The following is a 6,961-nucleotide window of genomic DNA, read 5'->3' on the forward strand; positions in this document are numbered from 1 at the left end:
TTTTGAAACTGCTTCAAAAGGTGCTTGAGAGTATGAGAGTAAAGGCATGCCTGTAAAAGCCACAGTTACCCTCTAGCTAGCCAGTGTCCATTGTTCCAGAAATAGCCATTCTGAAGGTTGGCTGAGGTCTTGTTTAGAAAATCAATTAGTACAGAAGTTTAGGCCAGTGAAGAATGTCATTGGAGTGTAGAAAGATTCAGGAAACATTTCTCTCTTTGGTTTTCCTGCAAGAAAATAGATCCATGGTTTGTGAGACTCATATGCCATGCACCATCACAGGAAATGAGTTCATCTAAAAGGGCCTCCCACAAGGTTTATCAGTAAAGGTGCTAAACAAATCGAGAGCTAGTGAGGATCAGAGAGTGGCAGGGTGCATCATGGTCCTCAGAATAAATTTCACTTTTATTTCTACTTTCTTAAACATTAAAAAAAAAGCTTTCAAAAGTTCTAATGGGAAGGCAGGCCTTTTCATTCAACTGCCAAGGATCTTTTAAGCAATCGAACATTCTCTATGTGTGTGATACAGGCGATCTTCAGACATATCATACAGGACACAGAAATTAACTTTAAGGGTAAGAACAAGAATCTTTCCAGCTTTAATACACTGAATCACACAGCCCATTATTATCATCATTTTTACTATTCTCTTCCTTTATAGGGAACCAATGAAGACTATTTAAATGGATGGGATGTAATTTGATTGGCAAATATGTGGCAGAAAGTTTGCAGAGGTTCACATTAAATTATAAATGACAACTAAGAGACCATTCAAACAATCCAAACAAGAAATGATGGGAGGCTGAGTGAAGTTAGAGTAATAAGAATTAAGTCCCATATGGAAATTACCAATTATTATATTGTGTTGCCTCACTCCTTTTCTCAATAGGAACAGAGAGCCCTATGTATATTTCACATTCCAAGAATTAAAGAAGTTTGGGAGCATGCTTATAGCAGTTGCTGTAGACATGAGACTAGGATGGTCATCAAAGGAATTCATGTAGATGGAGAGGAGAAGATAAGATATGAAGGCCTAGACTTGACTTTACAGGCTCCATCTTAGGGAAAGGGCCACCATCTCAGACCACCGGCTGTACTCAGTTCCAGGAAGGACCTCAGGAATGTGCCATGACAACTCCAATGGATACAGAGCAGTATTCTCCTGCAGACATCCTGTCTGAGGTTTATGGCCTTGAAGATATCTAGATAATCCTTCTGAGCAGTCCAGATAATCCTGTTCAGCAGGTTGTGGTTCCCCACCAAAAGTCTAACCCAATGGTTTCAAATGTGTTTTCGTGCCCAAAATCTAGACCAATAGTTTCAAAAAATCACCTTGCCCCATATCCCTTCTACCTAATCCCAAATTGCCAATTCCCGGTTTGTGGTTTTTCCCTAAAAAACTCTCTACATCTGGGCTGGTGGCTGCCACCACATTTCCTTCCATCTGCCATGCAGTGGCCCAGGTTGGACCTGAATAAAAGGACCCTTGGTGGTCTCTGGGGGTTTCATGAAATGGGTACAACAAAGAGAAGGAAACATAAGGGTGGAGAAAAAGGAGGAAAGAGGGAACCCAACAGGGGAAGAGGAATAATGTATTTATTTTTAGTTTTATCAGAGAACCAAAACAAACAAAACAGACACTCCCTGCTTTCTTGGAATTTATATTCCATATTTTACTTATTATTTTTGGAGAATAGGGTTATTAAGACAGAAAATTTTTCTCTAGCCCAGGAGTGCCTGGAATTCCTTATGTAGCCTAGGCTGGCCTCAAAGTCATAGCAATTTGCCGGTCTTAGCCTCTGAATTGCTGGGATTGTAGGTTTAAACTGCAGTTTCTAAATGTAAATTACCAAAATATGCAATATATTAAGTGTTCATAATACTTTGCAGAAAAATTCAGCAGGAAATTGAGGTAAGGTATGTGAAGATGATTGTAACTTCAAATATTATGCACAGGCTGTTGAGCTATGCGTTGGATGAAAGCTACTAAATAGCATCTGTGGAAAACACACTCCATCCACATGGAGGGCATCGTGAGTGAGAGTCCCTGAGCACCCAGAGAGCAGACAAACATGGCTAGAGGATGAATAAGGAAAAGTAAGAAATGAAGTTCCAAAAGAATAAAAAAAAACAACAACAAAAAAGAAATGAAGTTTCAAGTATTGGCCTCTGTAGGCCAATATGAGGCATGCATGTTTTGCTCTTTATAATGAGAAATCAATGAAGGCCCTTCAACAGAGTATTGACCCCATCAGCTTACTCAAGAATGAAGCAGGAGGCTGCTGTTATGTGACCACAATGATCTGAGTGACAGGCCATAGTTGCCAGGGATCTGGTGTGACATGGTTACATTATGAAGTTATTTTTAAGATAGAGACACTGGGGTTTGTAGATAGAGTGCATATATAATATAGAGAGGGGTCCTAAGACTGAGGTAAAGGAGAAATGCATGAGAAGTCCGAACAGAGTGGCTAGTTTGGACATATTTATATGTTTAACATGCTGAGTGTACATCTACTTCAAGACGTTGAGTGGGCAGTTGGAAAAGGTACATGTAGGAGTGTCAATCTGACAACCATCAAAATAACTAAGGCAACAAGAGGGGAAGTGACCAAGAAGCCCAACGTTGAGAGAAAAGATAAGAGGTTAGGAATGAGCCCTGGGCACTCCAACACAACTGTGACTGAGGAAAGAGTCAGATCTGAGAGAAAAGAGTCAGAGCCCTCCATGAGGAAGAGGGGCAAGGATGAAGCCGCTGAGTCGGAGACATCGAACAGAAGAGACTGATCAGTTCTGCCAAAAGAGATGTCAAACCAAGGTCTGGGCTGTTGATGCCTGGAGGTCGGTTTTGGTAGATGTTTATGGTTTAAATCTGGACCGTTCCCATGTGTTAAGGCTTATTCCCTGATGTGGTATGACTGGGAAGTAATGGAAGTGCCAAGTGTCTAAAGGAACAACTCTGGACACTTGTTCTCTAAGTCCTTCCTGCTTTGCCTTTTACATCCCAGCCATGGAGCAGTTTCACTCTGCCATGTGCTCTGCTGTTCTCCACATCCAAAGGTCTCAAAGCAACAGCAACAGCCACTCACAGACTGGGAACCCAAGACTGTGAGCCGAAGTAATGTGCTTTCTCTTTATAATTTGGTCGCCGCAATGATCTCATATGCCCGCCGCGGTGGTCTCACATGCCCGCCGCGATGGTCTCATATGGTCTCATATGCCCGCCGCGATGATCTCATATGCCCGCCGCGATGATCTCATATGCCCGCCGCGATGATCTCATATGCCCGCCGCGATGGTCTCATATGCCCGCCGCGATGGTCTCATATGTCCGCTGTGATGGTCACATATGCCCACCGCGATGGTCTCATATGTCCGCTGTGATGGTCACATATGCCCGCCGCGATGGTCACATATGCCCGCCGTGATGGTCTCATATGTCCGCCGCGATGGTAGTGAGCTGACCAACACAGCTGATAAGGTTTGGCACAAGTGAAAAGGAGCTTCAGGTGGGATCAACAGAGAATACAGAATGATAAATTAGATCTAAATAGAGTGGAGAAGTTTTACAAGGGCTTTGATGCTTGGAATAAAGTGAGCTTGAAACAAAAATGCACAGTTTGCTTGCCTTCTTGTCAGAGCTCATCCATGATCTTTTCTTTTCTATGAAATCGTTCAGTGCTCTTTGTTTCTTCTGTTATCTTCTGACTCTCACAATGTGTAGCATCTCAGATGTGACATAACAAAGGTTTATTTGCATTTGTTCTGTTTATTTTTGTTTTTCAGATTAGGTAATGGTTAGAATGGTCAGAATACGCAAAATCTTTTGAGGTTAAGTGATGTCCATTCTCAAAAAACGCATTATTTTCTCAAATTTTAACTAATGCTGAAAACAAATGATCAATGTGTTTAAACCATATGTACATTGCTCTACACACTATGAAGGCAACACCAGGCTTGTTGGTCAGATATTATATTAGGCAATTTTCTGTGGCTGTGAAAAACACCATGACCAAAAGCAACTTAAAGAAGAAAGGATTGTTTTGGCTTCAGTTCTAGAAGAACAGAGTCCACCACGGTGAGGAAGGCAAGGCAGCCGGTGATGAGGTTAGAATCTGGCTGACCACATTTTGATCCACATATAAGAAAAAGAGAAAATAAGAAGTGGGACCAGACTATCAACACTCAAAGCCCATCCTCAGTGTCATACTTCCCCCAACAAGGCTGCACCTCTTAAAGGCTCCACAACTGCAGTACAGTGGCGGCGCACACCATTAATCCCAGCACTCTAGAGGCAGAGGCAGGTAGATCTCTAAGTTCGAGACCAGCCTGATCTATAGAGTAAATTCCAGGACACCCAGGGTTACACAGAGAAACCCTGTCTCAAAAAACAAAACAACAATATAAAAAGGCTCCATTAACTCCCCAGACAGCACCACCAGTTGGGGACCAAATGTTCAAATATATGAGCCTGTGAGGAATATTTCTCATTCAAACCACAGCAGATACCTTTCTCTTAAGAAATATATGGTTTACTAGGGAAGATAATGCATGTATCTCTGTAACTATAGTGTGTGTGTGTGTGTGTGTGTGTGTGTGTGTGTGTGTGTGTTTCTTTGAGCTCAAATTCTCACTGGCCATGGTAATCTGTTTGCAGCTAAATTGAAAAGTAGGATGCTAGGTCAGTTCATCAGAGCTTTCCTTTCTTCTGATCCCTTTCTAAATTTTTCACATCAATGAATCAGATGTCATAATTTTATTTATACAACGTAAAGACTTTGGAGAATAACAGATATTCAGATGTGGGCAATAGCCTCCAAAAAAGGAATAAGATCAGATGTTTCTGACTAAGTAATAAGATGTTCTATCAGGTTCCTGGGAGATATTTGACTAGAGAACCCAGAGCTTATGAGAATGATAACAAGAATTTTGGAGTCTTTTCCTGGCCTTATTCGCTCAGAATCCATCTTTCAGTAAACCTTCTGAGTCTGTGAGTTCCTCCTCCTCCTAAGTTAAAGGCTTTGTGCTGTATGTTATGAAACAGTACTGGGGTATACCAATCATCTGATACCCATTTAATTATGGAACGTACTTCAAATTGGAAATTGTTGTAAGTTAGTTTGCCAGTGAGGAATTGTGGCTTGGTTGTGCATGCAATATGGGAAACAGCTGCAGAAGCCTCCAGGAGATTCACGAAGTTGATAGAGAACTACCAATAATAGATTTTGCAAATGTCAACAACAGGGAAAAATTCTTATGGCACCTGTCACAGAAAACTTGTATTCTCCAAAGAAACCAGTCTATGTGTCCACAGAAGAAAGCTTGAAAGTTTAGTGTCTGTACTCCACTACCTGTGGCTTGAAGCTGGAAATAAAATATAAGCTTCTGACTTATTAATTATTTTTAGTAATTTAAAAATAATTTGGGGGCATAAATCTGCCTACTGAATCATTTTCTCCACAGGTTTGGCCTTCTTTAGCTGTGACAAGGTGGAACCCACAACATACACTAAAAGTTCCAATGGCCAAGACCACAATAATTTGCTCTAAATTATAATGGATCCTCTGACAACTAAGACTGGCTTTGCTTCAAGACCTCACGCAGTCTCAATACAATAGTGTCTATCTGTACACCACATGTCCAAATACTAACTGGCACTATTGGAAGCCAGAAGACTGTGGAAACAGAGGAAATGTGCTGAGAAAGAGCGCTCAGATGATGGCTTCTGTCCTTCAGATTCTTATATTTCCTGAGCTGGACCTCGGCTCTACAGGTGTGTGACATGTGTGAGTTCTCTGTGTGTTTGCAATACTTACTCTAAAGGCTTAAATAACAATTATATATGACAAACTCACTGTCTTCTGTACAGAAGCAATGCTGCTACAATGAAAATGGTCTCAGCTCAGCAAAATTTACATTTTGCACTTGAGAATGTGAATACAAATGGTAGACATATCAATTAGGGTTCTAACTGAGAAATAGAATCAATGGGAAATAGACAGACAGACATTTATTTCAAGGAATTCTTTCAGGTAACTGTAGAGTTTGGCTGGACAAAGTTTGAAATCTGCAGGGAAGGCCAGTAGGTTGGGAGCTCACTCAAGTCCACAAATAGAATTTCTTCTTTAAGGAAGCCTTGGTTTTGTTCTGGGGGACCATCGGGTAATTGGATGCAGAGTATATATCAAGGGTAGTCTTCTTTACTTAAAGTCAGCAGACTTTCAATATGAATCACATATATAAAAGTGGCTTCTCACAGACACTATGAGAGATATTTGATCAGCCAGCTGAGTACTACAGCTTCGCTGTGTTTCACAGGCCAGACTGACCATCATGGCGTTTTGTGTGAGGCTTGTAGGCTCTGATTAAAGTCCTCTTCGTCTCACTGAAAGTCCTGGAAAGAGGAGGCCATGAAATAACAAGTTGCAGGTGGGAAGAGCACTTCCTGTTTTCTATGTGCGTGCTCAGCGCTCTCTCAGCCCCTCCAGCATCAAGGAAGACACTCTTTACCCTTATTGTTTATCAGAAATGGATTGCATTTAGAAAGGATGAAGAAACCTGTTCAATCATGTGGAATGACACCAACATTCGAACAAGTAGAAACTGCTTTTTACCAGCATCAAGATTTGCCAGAATTTATGTATATGTGAAAAATTAAAGAAGTATGAATTTTAAAATTTCAGACTTGGCACATCTACCTCTTCAGTGAGGCATTTGGGCCTTGTAGATTTGTGGGGGCTGGGAAGGGAAGGGGAGAGTCACACTAGAGTGAAGGTTTCCAGTAATAAATGTACTAACAATTCTGTTTATGTCACCAACATACAGGGGCATGCATTGCTATGTTAATTTTTTTTCTCTATCTCCTTCTCCCCCCTCCACCTTTTTCTCCTTCTCCTCCTTCTCTCTCTCCTCCCTTTCTCCTCTTCTCATCCAATCCTCCTCCTTTCTCCCCTCCTTCTTCTCT

The sequence above is a fragment of the Peromyscus eremicus genome, chromosome 5 (genome assembly GCF_949786415.1).
Source record: "Peromyscus eremicus chromosome 5, PerEre_H2_v1, whole genome shotgun sequence".
Taxonomy (NCBI): domain Eukaryota; kingdom Metazoa; phylum Chordata; class Mammalia; order Rodentia; family Cricetidae; genus Peromyscus; species Peromyscus eremicus.